This window comes from Moschus berezovskii, chromosome 3, assembly GCF_049115385.1.
Source record: "Moschus berezovskii isolate FMDL1 chromosome 3, NW_MosBer_1.0, whole genome shotgun sequence".
NCBI classification, from domain to species: domain Eukaryota; kingdom Metazoa; phylum Chordata; class Mammalia; order Artiodactyla; family Moschidae; genus Moschus; species Moschus berezovskii.
Window position 1 is genome coordinate 30,257,899 of NC_142462.1, and position 19,287 is coordinate 30,277,185.

General features: G+C 35.5%; 1 protein-coding gene across 1 annotated transcript in view; it reads right to left on the bottom strand.

The window, feature by feature from the left end:
• AGMO (alkylglycerol monooxygenase) overlaps positions 1-19,287 on the bottom strand; it is a 403,245-nt gene that overhangs the window by 73,837 nt on the left and 310,121 nt on the right. The window lies entirely within an intron of this gene.

Below are 19,287 nucleotides of genomic sequence, written 5' to 3' on the forward strand. Positions count from 1 at the left end.
TTTGAGCATTCTTTGGCATTGCCTTTCTTTGGGACTGGAATGAAAACTGACATTTTCCAGTCTGTGGCCACTGCTGAGTTTTCGAGATTTGCTGGCATATTGAGTGCAGCACTTTCACAGCATCATCTTTCAGGATTTGAAATAGCTCCACTGGAATTCCATCACCTCTACTAGGTTTATTCATAGTGATGCTTTCTATGGCTCACTTGACTTCACATTCCAAGATGTCTGGCTCTAGATATATTACTCAGCCATTAAAAAGAATGCATTTGAATCAGTTCTAAAGAGGTGGATGAAACTGGAGCCTATTATACAGAGTGAAGTAAAAATACTTATATGTAGGCATCAGAACTTTTCAATATATTTCACAAAACATATTGGCATCAATGAATATTTTATGTGCATTTGAACACAGGTGAAATAATTTTATCTATGTTAACTCTGATTTGGACTGCATTACTAGATGAGTTTTCAATTAAAAAAGGTATTTCTCATAATTTCTGTGCTTTTAAATATTTCACATTTTCAATCAACAATTATATACACAATATTTTCTAGATGCTAGGAGAATCTTGAGTGACATTTAATTCAACTAGAATGCTTATTGCCATTTCAAATAATAATTTTGAAAAAATAAATTTTGATTAAATTATGATTTGAGGTCCAGAAATATTGTACTAGTCTTTAAATATAATCCTTTCTAAAGTTTGAACTATATTTCCCTAATTAAAAAATGTAAAATATACAAATTTAAGCTAGAATTCTGCTCAGTCAAACTTGTATGGTAAATTGGAGTTGTGTTTATTGACTCATCTTATCATGAGGCATTTTTCCCCAACAGTAGCTTTTAATATAATAAATCTGAATGAAAATGATAAATTATGTATTATTTTCTTTTTAAAATTTCCCTTAAGAAGGGATGAAGAACAATGATATGCATTAGAAAAGGAAGAGGTTTTGTACCGAAATCTGTATACACATTTACTTACTAGAAATTTAGACATACATGCATGCATACATGGAGAAGGCAATGGCAAGCCACTCCAGTACTCTTGCCTAGAAAATCCCATGGATGGAGGAGCCTGGTGGGCTGCAGTCCATGGGGTCGCTTCGAGTCAGACATGACTGAGCGACTTCACTTTCACTTTTCACTTTCACACATTGGAGAAGGAAATAGCAGCCCACTCCAGTGTTCTTGCCTGGAGAATCCCAGGGACGGGGGAGCCTGGTGGGCTTCCGTCTAAGGGGTCACACAGAGTCGGACACAACTGAAGTGACTCAGCAGCAGCAGCATGCATACATGCTAACTTGCTTCAGTCATGTCCAACTCTGTGTGACCCTATGGACTGGAGCCAGCCAGGCTCCTCTGTCCATAGGATTCTCCAGGCAAGGATATTGGAATAGACATACATGGGGAAATAGAAATTCTACTTTCAACTTTATCTGAAATTTTCTTATTCTTTCATAAAATTCTGATGCACAGTTTTGTTTTTTAGTTTAATTTTATCACTGTGTTTACAATACTGCAAAATAAGTTATTAAATGTGCTATAGTAACAGATTTTAGGAATTAAATCACCCTGGAGAAAAAGGAGAACTGTGTATGGAGAAGAAGGAACATTTCCATCTTTATAAACAAAGGCTTTTTTTTTTTAAACATTCTTGGAGCTTCCATCAATTTTGGCAAATATCATACCAGTTGCATCCAACTTCTAAAGCTGGGAGCTTATCCAAAACTCTGGTAGTTAGAGGTCTGCTAAGTGTGTTGATGCTCTGTTACCTGACACTTCTGGCTAAATTTGAAACATTTTTTATTCATTCTTTATATTTTCTTTTCCTATTGTTGAATGTTAAGAGTAATGGAAGAGCTGCTTCTTCCTTCTTATTTACCAAAAAAACAAAACAAAACAAAACAAAACTGTCTTTTAAACTTCTATGTCTATACACAAACTAATTTACTGTACTTGAATTCAGAATTCAAATCATTAAAAACTTTCTGGTGCCTTGCTTTGTATTATATCAAAAAAGAAATTCCAGGTTTTTTAAAACTTCCAACCAGTTGCATAAAGCAGATTTTTTAAGAATGTTGGCTGTATTCTTTTATAGGATTAAATGATGAACTATCATTTGCTATCCAGTTTAAAAACTTACAGTTGTCTCTATCATTAAGATTCTTATTTTTTTAAAAACATAGTAGTCACATTTTAAGAATAATATTTAATCATATATAGTTATATACAAAAATCCAAAATATATCTAATAAGTATAGAGTTTTACTATAATAACTTTGGTTTAGTCATTATTTGGGTAATATATGCTTCGTGGTTCACCAAGAGTACATACTCTCTGAAAAAGAAATTTACAAATGCATTTGATATATAGACTCCACTGAGACCTTATAATATTTCTTCAAGAATATATATTGCTTCATGAGTATATCTATGAAAAATTTGTTACTAGCTTCTACTGACTTCCTTGGGAAATACATGTGCTTAAAAAGTAATTCAAAGAAAGAAAGTAAGTATTATGCCTCAATATACTGATCTGCTAACATAGAGAAAATGATCTATGCTAACCTTTACTAAAGTAAAAGGTGAATAAATGGGTACTCCTTCATTAAAAATCTACACTACTCTTTTTGACATTTTTACATTTAAGTGTCTGTTATGCCATCACACATATTATTTGTGATATTATTAACGTAGGGAACTCTTGGGTTAAATAAAATCAATGAAGTTTTCTTTCTGTTGGACTGCTCAAAACCTAAGAGACAACAATAAAATGCATTCATTATTATCTTCTGACAAGACTAAATTCAATGTCCCTCATGTGTTTTTCGTTGTTCCAGGTGTTGCCTAACCTGAATATACGAAGGCAGTGGCACCCCACTCCAGTACTTGTGCCTGGAAAATCCCATGGATGGAGGAGCCTGGTAGGCTGCAGTCCATGGGCTCGGGAAGAGTTGGACATGACCAAGTGACTTCCCCTTCACTTTTCACTTTCATGCACTGGAGAAGGAAATGACAACCCACTCCAGTGTTCTTGCCTGGAGAATCCCAGGGATGGCGGAGCCTGGTTGGCTGCTGTCTATGGGGTCACACAGAGTCGGACACGACTGAAGCGACTTAGCAGCAGCAGCAGCAACCTGAATATAAGGAGAAGTTGGGCTTACGTGTGGTTATGTGGAGGAATCAAGCCACTAGAAAACTGGTTCATATCATAAATTTGCATGTAAATAAGGTGAATTCTATTAGGTCATTATGTTCAGTGTTTTCAGAATAAGCATCTTTGCTGCAAGCATTTTTGCTGCAAATATTTTCAACCCATAACTAACTAGCCATAATGCAATTTTGCCCATGAAAGATAAAATGGCTGACGGTTTTTGGTTTGACAGTTTGGTTTTAACTGGTTGATATACATTAACACTTCCTCCAGTTAATGACAGTATTGATGGCTTTATCAAGCTGACAGATGACAATGACTTGCTCCAAGAGTTGGTTCCTTATTTTCAAGCACACTACATTGGAGGAGAAAGAGACCAAGAGCAAAAAATAACTCATTGGCCATAAGGCAGTTTTGTCAGTGAAAGGTAAAATAACTGGTTGACAGTAGGGTATCAACTAGTTGAAATGTGTGAACATTGCTTTCAGTTAGTGACATTATTTATGGCTTTTTTGAGTGGACAGATGAAAATGATTTGCCCAATGAATTTTTTTTTTTAATGCTACATTTGAGGAGAAAGAGATCAAAGATGTTGAAGGCACAGAGTTGAACCCAAATTTTCCATACAACTATGAAACATTAATCACAGGATATGAGACAATATGCGGGGAGCAAACAATTGTACAGAGGTCTTTACAATGCAATATGAAGCTCAGTTGCAAATATGCCTCCTAATGTTTGGAAACTGATACATCTTGAAATGAAGAAATAAATTTTAGTGAAAGCGTGGTGCTAAAAGAAAAGTTGAAACAAGAAGCCAGAAAAACAAAACACCAGAAAGAATGTATAAAATACCATGAACAAAAGACTTGGAAGATGAAAGCTTAGGCACAGCCTCTAAATAAAATCTGTTGTTTGTATAGTATTGTCATGAGTCTATACATATTTTAAGTGTATTCAAATATTTTGTGTTTCACAATAAAGTCTCATTAATTTTGTTATTTATTTCTCATGTTTCCTTATGTCTTCTTTAATGTATCATCTTACATTTTCATTGTTTTATCTTTATGGCAAAATTGCCTGATAGCCAATTAGTTATGAGTAAATGTTTGGGACAAAAATGCTGAGGCAAAGTTCTCTACAGCAAAGATGCTGACTGTGAAAGTACCTAGAACCAAGGAAAGTCAGCATGCTCACATTCTGCTACCAGATCATTTAAAGAAAACCAAACAAAAACCATTTAAATTTTACTTATGCCAGTATTTCCAAAACTTCTCTGATGATTTAAATAATTGTTTGAATGATAGTTAAGACAGAGATTTTTGATGCTCCATACTAGATATCTCAATTCATAATTTCTGGATGACTGGTCTAGGAATTTATAATTTTAACTTACTTTCCCCAAATTTTTTATTAAGAAAGAAGAGCTAGGAAATCATCTATTAAGACAGACAATGGAGGCTGTTTAACCTAATTTAGCTCTTTTTACTGAGATGAATTTCATTCATTTTCACCTACAACAAAAGCAAGCTTTATGAATTTTCTGGATCCCAGAAATTCCTCTAGTACTTAGACTACCACAAGATGTGCAAATAGGATGATATTTACAAATTTGTCAGGTCCTTAGATGGCGCATGTTATATTTCTTAAGGTGTTTGAATTTTTAGTTTGTCTTGTTTAAAATTAAAATATTTGGAGTTTAATAAAACTTCAAATAAACTTATATACAAGTATAGAAGCGTATATATAAGTATAGAAAAATGTAGACTAAACAAAAAATTTCTTTGACTATTATTTACTATACCCAAAAGGAAATCTTTATATATTCCAGAAACATGGAAATCTGTACAATACAGATGCTTTTTTCCGATCTATTACTTTTTGAATTTTCCACATTTAGAGAGCTCTTAAATATGACTCAATCTCTGTAACATGGAATTTTTTTCAAAAAAAATAAAATATTCTCATTGCTTGACTATATATTAATGAAAAAGAAGCTCTTTATAAACCATGAAAAATATTATAATCTTTAAAGTTCACTTTTTCACTTTAAAAAATCCATTGAACAGCTCTTAAATAATAAGAACCATAGTAGGGCTACACAGTGAAGTAGATATAACTAATTTTAATACAAAGTCCCTCCCTTCAAATGACAGAGTCTAGCAGAAGACAGCCATATAAACACATAATAAAGACATTAGGCTAAAGTATCAGAGAAGCTGCAGGCCTATGAGCACCTAAGAACACCTCAGAATGAATGCTACCCTAAAGGGACGCAATAGATGGGAGGGAGGAGTTCATTGAGTGAAGAAGAAAAAAAAATGTATCCAGAGACAGTGGAGGAAGCATGGGGACTGTAAATAGGGAAGAAGGACTTGGGATGTAGGTTGCTGCAACAGTGTGAGAAGCATGAACATGGCCACATGTTGAAATTTTAAGGTAGAGGTAAATAAATTTATTTATGTAAATAAATAAAGGTAGATGTAAATAATTGATTAAACGCATTTCAGATGTATTCAGATCATCTCCCATAGACAATGAAGAGTCAAGGATTTTTTTGTTTTTTTAAAAATGTGTTTATTTTTTAATTGAAGGATAATTGCTTTACAGAATTTTGTTGTTTTCTGTCAAACATGAACATGAATCAGCCATAGGTATACATACGTCCCCTCCTTCTTAAACCTCCCTCCCATCTCCCTCCCCATCCCACCCCTCTAGGTTGATACAGAGCCCCTCTTTGAGTTTCCTGAGCCATACAGCAAATTTCCATTGGCTATCTATTTTACGTGTGGTGATGTAAGTTTCCATGTTACTCTCTCCATACCTCTCACCCTCTCCTCCCCTCTCCCCACGTCCTTAAGTCTGTTCTCTATGTCTGTTTCTCCATTGCTGCCCTGCAAATAAATTCTTTGGTACCATCTTTCTAGATTCCATATATATTCGTTAGTATACAATAGTTATCTTTCTCTTTTGACTTATTTCACTCTGTATAATAAGCTCTAGGTTCATCCACCTCATTAGAAGTGACTCAAATGCATTCTTTGTTTAAGGCTGAGTAATATTCCATTATGTATATGTACCACAACTTCTTTATCCATTCATCTGTTGATTGACATCTAGGTTGCTTCCATGTTCTAGCTATTGTAAATAGTGCTGCAATGAACAATGGGGTTCATGTGACTTTTTCACTTTTGGTTTCATCAGGGCATATGCCTAGGACTGGGATTGCTAGGTCAATGGTTTATTCCTAGTTTTTTAAGGAATCTCCGTACCATCTTCCATAGTGGCTGTATCAATTTATATTCCCACCAACAGTGCAAGAGTGTTCCCTTTTCTCCACACCCTCTCCAGCATTTATTGTTTGTATACTTTTGAATGATGGCCATTCTGCCAGTGTGAGGTGATATCTCATTGCAGTTTTGATTTGCATTTCTCTAATAATGAGAGATGTTGAGCATCTTTTCATGTGTCTGCTAGCCATCTGTATGTCTTGGAAGAAATGTTTGTTTAGGTTTTTTTCCCCACTTTTTGATTGGGTTGTTCGTTTTTCTGGTATTGAGTTGTATGAGCTGCTTGTATATTTTGGCAATTAATCCTTTGTCAGTTATTTCATTTACTATTACTTTCTCTTATTCTGAGGATTGTCTTTTCACCTTGTTTATAGTTTCATTTGCTGTGCAAAAGCTTTTAAGTTTAATCAGGTCCCACTTATTTACTTTTATTTTTATATCCATTACTCTAGGAGGCGGGTCATAGAGGATCTTGTTTTGATTTATGTCATCGAGTGTTCTGCTTATATTTTCCTCTAAGAGTTTTATAGTTTCTGGTCTTACATTTAGATTTTTAATCCATTTCGAGTTTATCTTTGTGTATGGTGTTAGGAAGTGTTCTAATTTCATTCTTTTACCTGTAGCTGTCCAGTTTTCTAGCACCGATTATTGAAGAGGTTGTCTTTGCCCCATTGTATATTCTTGCCTCCTTTGTCAAAAATAAGGTACCCATAGGTGAGTGGGTTTATTTCGGGCTTTCTATCTTGTTCCGTTGGTCTATATTTCTGTTTTTGTTCCAGTATCATACTGTCTTGATGGCTCTGGCTTTGTAGTATAATCTGAAGTCAGGAAAGTTGATTCTTCCAGCTCCATTCTTTTTTCTCAAGACCACCTTGACTATTTGGGGTCTTTTGTGTTTCCACATGAATTGTGAAGTTTTTTGTTTTAGTTCTGTGGAAAATGCCATTGGTAATTTGATAGGGATCACATTAAATCTGTAGATTGCATTTGGTAGTACAGTCATTTTCACAATATTGATTCTTCCTACCCAGGAATATGGAATATCTCTCATGTGACCCAGTAATCCCACTACTAGGCATATGCCCAAAGAAAGCCATAATTAAAAAGACATTTGCACCCCAGTGTTCACTGCAGCACTATTTACAATAGCCAAGACACAGAAGCAACCCAAATGTCCATCAACAGAGGAACAGATAAAGAAGTTGTGATACAAATATATAATGGAGTATTCCTCAGCCATAAAAAGGCTGAAATTGGGTCATTTGTAGAGACATGGATACGTGGACCTAGATACTGTCATACAGACTGAAGTAAGTCAGAAAGAGAAACCTAATGAGAACCTACTGTATAGCACAGGGAACTCTGCTCAGTGCTCCATGGTGACCTAGTGTTTTAGCTGCTCAGTTGTGTCTTACTCGCTGTGACCCCATGGACTGTAGTCTGCAAGGCTCCTCTGTTCAGGGAATTCTCCAGGCAATAATACTGGGGTGGGTTGCCATTCCCTTCTCCAGGGAATCTTCCCAACCCAGGGATTGAACCTTGGTCTCCTGCCTTGCAAGCAGATTCTTTACTGTCTGAGCCACCAGGGAAGCCTATTACTTCCTATGTAACAAATAATGACATTTATTCTATGACTAGGTTTATAGTAAAGGTTCCTCAAAGAGAAGTGAGACATATTGTCATCTTCATTTAAGATCCACCTTCCTTTCAGTCTCTGACCACTGGTATACCTGGCCTTGATTTAGTTAATGCCACTTAGGCCAGGCAAGTTTTACCCACCTCAAAGCTTGATGATTTTTTACAATGAAAAGCTAAGTAAGAAAAAGGAGAGACCTATAGGTCATTTTTCTGACAACGCTGAAAGATTTCAGAGTATACCTAGCTAACCAGGGCAGCTTAGGTAAAGTTTAAAAAGTTGGTAGAGGAATTAGAATGAGAGAAAGAGGCAGTTGTCCCTGAATGATTTCTATATAATCCTAATAAAGTGTGGATTATCCCATGATTTCTCCAAGCTATATAAAATTAAAAAAAACAAAAACACAAACCCAAAGTACTCGTTACAAAGGAGTGGTACATCATGGCTTGCAGTCTGGCTCCTCAAGCCAATGATTAAAACCCATGCTTAGCTGTTCACAGAAAGACCGGTATTAACTGATGAAAAGTCTTATAAACTATGCCTGATTTTCTGCATTGTGTGAGTGTTTAAGCCATGCTCAGCCTTTTATTCCAATGAGCATTAAACTAATACTTTAGTCATTTTCTTTGTTTAAAAATAATGTCTCCCTCCCTCATTACTTTCAATTTCAAATATTTCCAGACTCTTAGAACTTATACATGGTAAACTGTTGTGTAATGACTAAAACATTCAGAATGCATGAAAATGCACTATCTCTTAAGGAATAGTGGTATTAACTAAAATCACATAATAAACTTTCAAGTACTGCAAAGATAAGCAGTTATTAGTACACAGGAGAAATGGTGTAACTGAGGTATACATCAGGCAAAAAAATAGCATAAATCTAAGTAGAAATGTTTTAAAAAGGAGAGTTAGTTGCTTAATACTAGTTAAAATGTATTAATGAATATGTATCTTAGTTTCAAGCATTTATATTTAATAACAAGCAAATAGTTCAAGTCTAAAATTTTGAACAGATTCAAGAAAATAAAGCATATTTTTCAAACTATGTAGCAAGTCACCAGCAAACTCTACTGAGATGAACGGTGTAACCAAGCTGGCACTTAATCATACAGGCACACACATAACATTTAAGAGTAATTTTTTCTTATATTATTAGAGCATATAGTATAAACCCACAACAGCTTGGTCATAACATGCTAGCGCATTACATTATGCTGTAATACAGATATACCTGTAATATTTTAATTACAATGAAACAAAAATAAAAACAGAAAAGCAAAAAAGTAAATTATCAAGTCTCATAATCCCAAAGTAATAAATTAAATAATTAGAATAAGTAATATTGCAAATTAAATATCCAGCTACAATATAAATATGAACTAATATTTTAATACATCAATAATATCAAAATATAACAAAATTTCATTTTCAATAACAAAAGTATAAACTATATGGGGATAACCCTAATAAAAAAGTGCTATATACCTGAAGATAATTTGCTACATACATAAATCAATATTAAAAATATTCCCTTAAAAAATGTGTATAATTTAAAAATATATAATGGGGGGATGGAAAAGCTGACTATTTTAAAGGTGTTGAATAGTTTCATATTTGTTTATAGGCTTAAAATACCACTAAACATCACTGGAAGTTGTATGAACTTTTACAAATTAAAGTGTATCTAAAGTTTCACTATGATCAACAAAACATGACAAATGGAAAATAGTTTATAGGCTGCATATAATAATTCAATATATGATAAAAAATATAAAAATAGAAAGTCAAGATATTCGTTCAAAAACTAGTACAACAATGATTATGAAACCATAATTTTAAGCCCATATCATAAACTTAATATCTAAATAAAATAATAATAAAAAATAATAGAAGAAACCATCATAAGTTAAAATCTAATAGAACTGAATTACTATTTACAACCTCAAAAATAATAGAAAAATATCTGATCTTGAAAGCTATGGACATAATTATAACTGCAGGAGAAAAGATGAACAGATGCTCACAAGTTTAAAATATCTATTTTCCCATCTTTATCAAGATATAATTGATATATAACATCATGTCTTCCCAGGTGGCCCTAGTGGTAAAGAACCTACCTACAAATGCAGGAGGCATAAGAGATGTGGGTTCAATCCCTGAATCAGAAAGATCACCTGGAGAAGGAAATGGAAATCCACTCTAGTTTTCTTGCCTGGAGAATCCCATAGACAGAGTCTGGTGGGCTATATATAGTCCATAGGATGGCAAAGAGTTGGACACGACTGAAGTCACTTAGCATGCATGCACATTGTGTCAGTTTAAGGCATACAAGTTGTTGATTTGACACATTTATATATTGCAAAATGATTACATCTACAGTGTTAGCTAACACCTCCACATCACATATCTACTATCTTTGTGTGTGCGTGTGTGTGTGTTAAGAACATTTAAGATCTGTTTTCTTTGTAACCTTCAGGGGCTTCCCAGGTGGTGCTAGGGGTAAAGAACGTGTCTGACAAGGAGGAGACAAGAGAAGCGGACTCGATCCCGGGGTCAGGAAGATCTCCTGGAGAAGGAAATGACAACCCACTCCAGTATTCTTGCCTGAAAACTCCCACAGACAGAAGAGCCAGGAGGGCTACAGTCCATGGAGTTGTCGGACACGACTGAATGACTAAGCATACAGCAACCTTCAAGTATAGAGTACACTACTATTAACCTAAAATCACCATGCTGTACATTAGATCCCCAGAACTAACTCATCTTAAAACTGTTAAGTGTGAAAACTTTGACCAGTATCCCCATTTCCTCTACTCTCCAATCTCTGGTAACTATCATTCCAGTCTTTATTTCTTTTATATTCCTAAAATATATATACTGATAGAAATATTGGTAATATTTATGTCTATACTGTCATAACTAAATGTATATATTTATTAATTAGACATATTTTCCCAGTATATATGTCAAACTACAAACTAGGAAAATATTTTCAGAGCATAATGTTAATAAAAGACATGTATACAATCTTGTATACAAATATTGTATACAATCTTGTATACAAAATATTTTCAGAGCACGATATGTTAATAAAAGACTTGTATATAATCTTGTATACAAAAAAGACTTGTATACAATCCTCATTAATATTTAGAAAACATACATCACTTAAAAGATAAATGGACTAAAAAACTGACCAAAATAAAAGTAGTATAAATGTCCACTTATTCACTTATTCACTAAGCACTTGCTATAGGGCTTCCCTGGTGGTTCAGTGGTAAAGAATGTGCCTGCAATATAGGAGAGGTGGATTCCATTCCTTGGTTGGGAAGAAGCCATGGAGAAGAAAATGGTGACCTACTCTAGTATTCTAGAATAGTCCAAGAGGGTCACAAAGAGTTGGACACAAATGAATGACTGAACAATAACTACAAAGTACATGCTTTATGACAAGCACAGTTTTAAATCTGAAGAAACAGCACCATACAAATAGGCAGAAAGTGTTGCCCTTCTTCAGGAAGGAGAGACACTAAAAAGAGGAATAAGTGTGACACTGGCAGTAATTGCCATGGAGAATAATTTAGGGAGGAATGATAGGAGATGTGGGAATGGGAAGGCGACTATAGCTTCCAACTCACAAAAATATGGTTAGAGAATGACAAGATGGTGTAAAATTTAATCCCCAATTTTAACACAATAACTTTGAATTAAAATAATACATAAATAAACCAATATGTCTACCATCAATTAATGTATGATAAAGGAGGCAAAAATATACAATGAGGAAAAGAATCTCTTCAATAAAAGATGCTGGGAAAATAGGATGACTACATGCAAAAGGATAAAACTGGACTAAATATATCAATATAAAAGACCCTCAAGATGGATTAAAGATTTAAATGTCACACCTGAAACTGTAAAGTTCCAGAAGAAAACACAGGCAGTATGCTCTGCTCTTTGACACCAGTCCTAGAAATATTTGGGGGGGCGGAATCTATCTCTTCAAACAAAGGCAACAAAAGCAAAAATTAACAAATGGGTCTAAGTCAGCTAAACTGGTTTTGCATGGCAAAGGAAATCATCAACAAAACAAAAGGCAACTTACTGAATGGGAGAAGATATTTGTAGAGATTTATCTGAAAATGGTTGATATCCAAAATATATAAAGTTACTCATATGACTCAATATAAAAACAAACAAGCAACCCAATTAAAAAATGAGCAGAGGACCTGAATAGACATTTTTTAAAAGACATACAGATGCAAAGAGGCACATGCAAGATGCTTAACAACATTAACCATCAGGAAAATGTGAATCAAAATGACAATAAGATATACCACCTCACATTTGTCAGAATGGCTATTATCAAAAAGACAAGAAATGACATGTGTTGGTGAGAATATGGAGAAAAGGGAAACTTGCACTGTTGGTGGGAATGGTGCTGTCAGTATGGAAAACTGTCAGAGGTTCCTCCAAAAATTAAAAATGGAACTCCATATGATCTAGCAATTCTACGCCTGGGATTTATCCAAAAACCAAAAACACTACTTAGAAAATATATATGCACCCCATGTTCATTGAAGGATTACTTACAATAACTAAGGTACAGAAGCAACCTGTTTCCTTTGACAGATAGATGAATAAAAATGATGTGGTATACATTATATATATTCTCAACTCTAAAACACAAAAATGAATTAAATGTTGCCATTTATGACAACATGAATGAACCTTTATTTTGCCAAGTAAAGTAAGTCAGAGAAAGACAAATGCCATGTAATTTAACTTCTAAGTGGGATCCACAAAACAAAACAAACAGACAAAACAGAAAACAGACTTATAGATTCAGAAAACAAACTGGTGGTTGTTAGACGGGAGGAGGGTGGGGAAACATGAAAAACAGGTGAAGAAGATTAAGTACAAACTTTCAAGTATAAAATAAATCAAGGGGATAAGATGTACAACATAGGGTATGTTGTTAGTAACGTTGTAATAACTGCATGGTGACAGATGGTAACTAGACAGTATGGTGATCATTTTGCAATGCATAAAAAGTATTGCATCTTTGTTTTGTACACCTAAAACTAACATTGTATGTCAATAATAATACAATAAAATAATAATGCACAGATGTGAAAACACAGAGGTCAGTGAGTGTCCATCTCTCATAGAAATGTATAATCTTATAATGCTTTTATAAAGTACAGTGCTATATTGATCATAATTCTTAAAAATGTTCATAAGATTTCATATAGAAATTCCAATTCTGGAAAGTTATTTGGAAGAAATAGTAAAATCTATAAAAAACAGCTCTTAGGAACTGTATACTCAGCACAGTTTAATGTATAACAATCAAAATTTGGAAGAAAATTTGGAAGTTCACATTCCATAAATAGGGGCTATTTACTCATAACTTTATGGCATCATTATATGCATATTTTTGTGATCATTAAATAGTATGGTGTTGAGTTCTGAAAATATAAACAATACAATGTTAATTGAAGAATATCAGAGTATTATACTGTATATGAAATTTTCTTAATTTGTCTTTCTTATATACAAACATTTATGAATGGAATAAAAATATTTTATGAAAAAATACACAGAAATAAACTGATTTATGATGATAATATTTTTCAGTTCAGTTCAGTCGCTCAGTCGTGTCCGACTCTCTGCGACCCCATGAATCACAGCACGCCAGGCCTCCCTGTCCATCACCAACTCCCGGAGTTCACTCAAACTCATGTCCACAGAGTCGGTGATGCCATCCCGCCATCTCATTCTCTGTCGTCCCCTTCTCCTCCCGCCCCCAACCTTTCCCAGCATCAGAGTCTTCTCCAGTGAGTCAACTCATCGCATGAGGTGGCCAAAGTATTACCCAGAATTAAAAAATTTTATAGTGAATGAGACCATACAATGATCAAATTTAATCTCTCAACTAACAGAGAAAGTATTCTATATTGTGCCCAGATAATTTAGTTAACATCAGAGGATCACTCCCTACTAATATACACTTTTGTATAGCTCACACTGTCCCAGCCTCTTGACCCTGCTCACAGTACCCACCATATCCGAGTGAAACAGCCATCCCATTTCACCTTCTTTTTAAACTGTTCCTCATGTCTCAAGTCATGTCTTAAATTCCCCTTATTCAATAGTAAAATTAACTATTAACTATTAGCAATTAGTAATAATAAGCATAGTAACAATAGCAGTGAAAACACATCATAAAAGGACTGTAACTGAGAGATTACTAGTAAAGGTATTTTAACAATATTAATTCTGTATTAGTCCTTCTCTACCCCAAACCACAGAGTAGTTTTATTTCTCTTTTCCAAATTAGGAAACCAGAGTCAGGAAGGCCAAATAACTTGCCACAGCAACACGACTACAAAATTAGCTGAACTGAGATTTGTTCTTGGGCCTAAAAGAAGCCAAAACTAGGGTTTTGTGGGTTTTTTCCCCATTTTTCCACATTACCATAGACTTCCTAAGATCTCTTAGATGGAAAAATCCTCTCCCTTCACTGTTTCTCAACTATATTTTGATCCTGCGTACAGCATTGAGTTTACAGGCTATCTTATACTTTAGATGCCTATGTCTTATGTTCTCATACTGCCAAGCCATGTCTCTCTCTTAGACACACATACACAATGGATCACAGAGGAAAGTACTTGCTCAGTAAATACTTACTAAACTAACATAAAGCAAATCCCATTCTAAGCTAACACTAGTCAACTTTTGCTGTTGTTGCTGTTGTTCAGTTGTTAAGTCACGTCTAACTGTTTGCAAGCCCAAGAACTATAGCACACCAGGCTTCCCTGCCCTTCAGTATCTCCTGGAGCTTGCTCAAACTCATGCCCATTGAGTTGGTGATGCTACCTAACCATCTCATCCTCTGTTGCCCCCTTCTTCTCCTGCCCTTAATCTTTCCAGCATCAGGGTATTTTTAAATGAGTCGGCTCTTTGCATTAGGTGGCCAAAGAATTGGAGCTTCAGGCTTTAGCCTGAATATTCCAATGAATAATCAGTGTTGATTTTCCCTTAGGATTGACCAGTTTGATCTCCTTGCTGTCCAAGAGACTCTCAAGAGTCTTCTCCAGCCCCACAGTTCAAAAGCATCAATTCTTCTGCACTCAGCCTTCTTTATGGCCCAACTCTCACATCCATACATGACTACTGGAAAAACCATAGCTTTGACTATACGGACTATTATGGCAAAATGTCTCTGCCTTTTAATATACTGTCCAGGGTGTGTGACAGCTTTTTGTTAGCATTTCTAATTCCAGTGTTCAAGGTAACATGGGCATGAAATCCCTGGAATATACCATCAAAACCAACCACACTGACGCAGGGCTGTGAAGAATGTGGAGCAGTGAAAACGGAAAATACTTTTAATACTTCTAAAGGAATAAGAGTATATAAATCCTAGGCAGTGCTACATTTTACTGTTGTAGTTATTGGCATTATGGAATACAGTTTTAAATGGACTTTTTTCAAGTCAAATATCTTAATAGACATGGAGCTATAATTGTACACTGTGGTAAATTCTCAGCATCTAATGACTCATGAAAGCTTGCCAAAACATGCAGATTTTGAAAGAAAAGGTTCACCTCTTTCCTGATTTACTACAGAGTGAATCACAGGCAAGCTGGTATTGCTTTTGGCCAAGGACTTGAGGCTAAGACATATAAATGTGCAAAAGAGAAATATCTAATCAGCATATTCTCCTCCCTGGGCAACGTTGATCTTATCATGTGAGAATGTACACGATTTTCAAACAATTATGAAAGTATTTACTGAAGAAATATTTCAATGAAATCTTTTCAAGTATGAAGAGAGAATTATATGCATTTAATGAGTTGACAGGAAGGCAGGAAAATATGTGTGTGAGCTTTGTGTAAAGAATAAATGATTGTTGTTGTTCAGTCTCTCAATCATGTCCAACTTTCTCTGACCCCATGGATTGCAGCAAGCCAGCCTTCCCTGTCCTTCACCATCTCCCAGAGCTTGCTCAGACTCATGTCCATTGAGTCGGTGATGCCATCCAACCATCTCGTCCTCTGTTGTCCCCTTCTCCTCCTGCCCTCAATCTTTCCCAGCATCAGGGTCTTTTCCAATGAGTCAGTTCTTCGCATCAGGTGACCAAAGTATTGGAGTTTCAGTTTCAGCATCAGTCCTCCCAATGAATATTTAGGACTGATTTCCTTTAGGATTGACTCATTTTGTCTCCTTACAGTCTAAGTGACTCTCAAGAGTCTTCTCTAACACCACAGTTCGAAAGCATCAATTCTTCTACACTCAGCTTTCTTTATAGTCCAACTCACATCCATACACAACTACTAGGAATACATACTTTGACTATATGGACATTTGTCAGCAGAGCAATGTCTCTGCTTTTTAATATGCTATCTAGGTTTTTCATAGCTTTTCTTCCAGGGAATAAGTGTGTTTTAATTTTATGGCTGCAGTCACCATCCACAGTGATTTGAGAGACCAAGAAAATAAAGTCTGTCACTGTTGCCATTGTTTCCCCATCTATTTCCCATGAAGTGATAGGACCAGATATCATGATTTTAGCTTTTTGAATGTTGAGTTTTAAGCCAGCTTTTTCACTCTCCTCTTTCATCAAGAGGCTCTTTAGTTCTTCTTCACTTTCTGCCATAAGGGTGGTATCATCTGCATATCTGAGGTTATTGATATTTCTCCTGGCAATCTTGATTTGAGCTTGTGCTTCATCCAGCCCAGCATTTCTCATGATGTACTCTGCATAGAAATTAAGTAAGCAGGGTGACAATATACAGCCTTGATGTACTCCTTTCCCAATTCGGAACCAGTCTATTGTTCCATGTCTGGTTCTAAATGTTGCTTCTTGACTTGCAAATAGCTTCCTCAGGAGGCAGGAATTGTGGTCTGGTATTCCTATCTCTTTAATAATTTTCCACAGACAATAAATTTTCCACCAAGAATAAATGCTAGACATTGAATTAACATGAAATTCAAATGACAAGGGAGGATTTTCCAATTGGTTAAATATTTATTCTTAGGGCAGGTGCTAAATTTAATGTTGAAAGTAAATATTTTAGTCTATTTTTAAATATGAATCTTTAAAAGGACCTAGCTTAACTCAAGACAAGTCAAGAAAACATCCAAGTACATTTGATATGGAAAATTTGTTTAAATCCATAAAAAGAGCATAAAAATTCATATCCTGTGAGCTTCTGAAGAATATCTGTTTAAAGCTAAGAAACAGAGACTTGCTACATATAAGAATTACTTTGGCAAACAATAAGCTAATCAATATTCTATATATGATACCATTAATTGGAAGGAAAGTTATGACCAACCTAGATAGTATATTAAAAATCAGAGACATTACTTTGCCAACCAAGGTCCGTCTAGTCAATGGTTTTTCCAGTGGTCATGTATGGATGTGAGAGTTGGACTGTGAAGAAAGCTGAGCGCCGAAGAATTGATGCCTTTGAACTGTGGTGCTGGAGAAGACTCTTGAGAGTCCCTTGCACTGCAAGGAGATCCAACCAGTCCATTCTAAGGGAGATCAATCCTGGGTGTCCATTGGAAGGACTGATGCTAAAGCTGAAACTGCAATACTTTGGCCACCTCATGAGATGAGCTGACTCATTGGAAAAGACTCTGATGCTGGGAGCAATTGGGGGCAGGAGGAGAAGAGGACGACAGAGAATGAGATGGCTGGATGGCATCACCGACTTGATGGACATGAGTTTGAGTGAACTCCGGGAGTTGGTGATGGACAGGGAGGCCTGGCGTGCTGTGATTCATGGGGTCACAAAGAGTCGGACACGACTGAGCGACTGAACTGAATGTAATATACATTGTTGTTTGTTTATTCAGTTGCTAAGTTTTGTCTGACTCTGCGACCCTATGGACCTTAGCCCACCAGGCTCCTCTGTCCATGGGATTTCCCAGGTAAGAATAATGAAGTGAATTGCCATTTCCTTCTCCAATAAAATACACTAAGGATATTTAGTAAGTTCACAAACACTTTTAAACATGCTAGCCCAGTTCAGTTCAGGTCAGTCGCTCAGTCATGTCTGACTCTTTGTGACCCCATGGACTGCAGCACACCAGCCCTCCCTGTCCATCACCAACTCTCAGAGTCTACTCAAACTCATGTCCATTGAGTCAGTGAGGCCATCCAACCATCTCATCCTCTGTTGTCCCCTTCTCCCACCTTCAATCTTTCCCAGCATCAGGGTCTTTTCAAATGAGTCAGTTCTTCGCATCAGGTGGCCAAAGTACTGGAGTTTAAGCTTCAACATCAGTCCTTCCAATGAACACCCAGGACTGATCTCCTTTAGGATGGACTGGTTGGATCTCCTTGCAGTCCAAAGGACTCTCAAGAGTCCTCTCCAACACTACAGTTCAAAAGCATCAATTCTTCAGTGCTCAGCTTTCTTTATAGTCCGACTCTCACATCTATGCATGACTATTGGAAAAACCATGGCTTTGACTAGATGGATCTTTATTGGCAAAGTAATGTCTCTGGTTTTTTAAACAAGCTAGCCCACTGGCTTTAATTTTCTCCTGTAGTGATTTTCCTTCACACTACTCTAGTTATTTAACATCTGATAAATTCTAACTTATAGTTATCTCCTATCTCTTTTACATTTTTCTGTCATCATTGTCACTTATTTCAAGCTATAGCCTCTTTTTTCTAATGAGAATTAAAGTATGTTACTACTTTTTAAATTGAAGTAGTGTTCATTTACAATATTATATTAATTTCAGATATATAATGTAGTGATTCAATATTTTATAAAGTATACTCCATTTAAAGTTATTACAGAACAATGTCTATTTTTCTCTGTGCTGTAAAATACATCCTTTCTGCTTATTTCATACATAGTAGTTTTTGGTCTCAATTCCCTACTCTTTCCTGCCCCTCCCCCATCCCACTCCCCACTGGTAACCACTAGTTTATTCTCTGTAGCCTCGTAAATGTTATAGTTGCCAGCCATCTAGTAGAGCAACACTAACATTTTAATTTGGGGTTTCAAACTCTTCATCACTATTGAGCTGAAATGCAAATGTCTTAGGGTTCACATCCACTATGACTTTATTCTTGTCCACTTATAGTTCGTCACTTTTGTCTCACTCGGATTGAACTATTTTCATTTCCCTTGACTTCCCATGATATTTCACACCTCATGTCTGC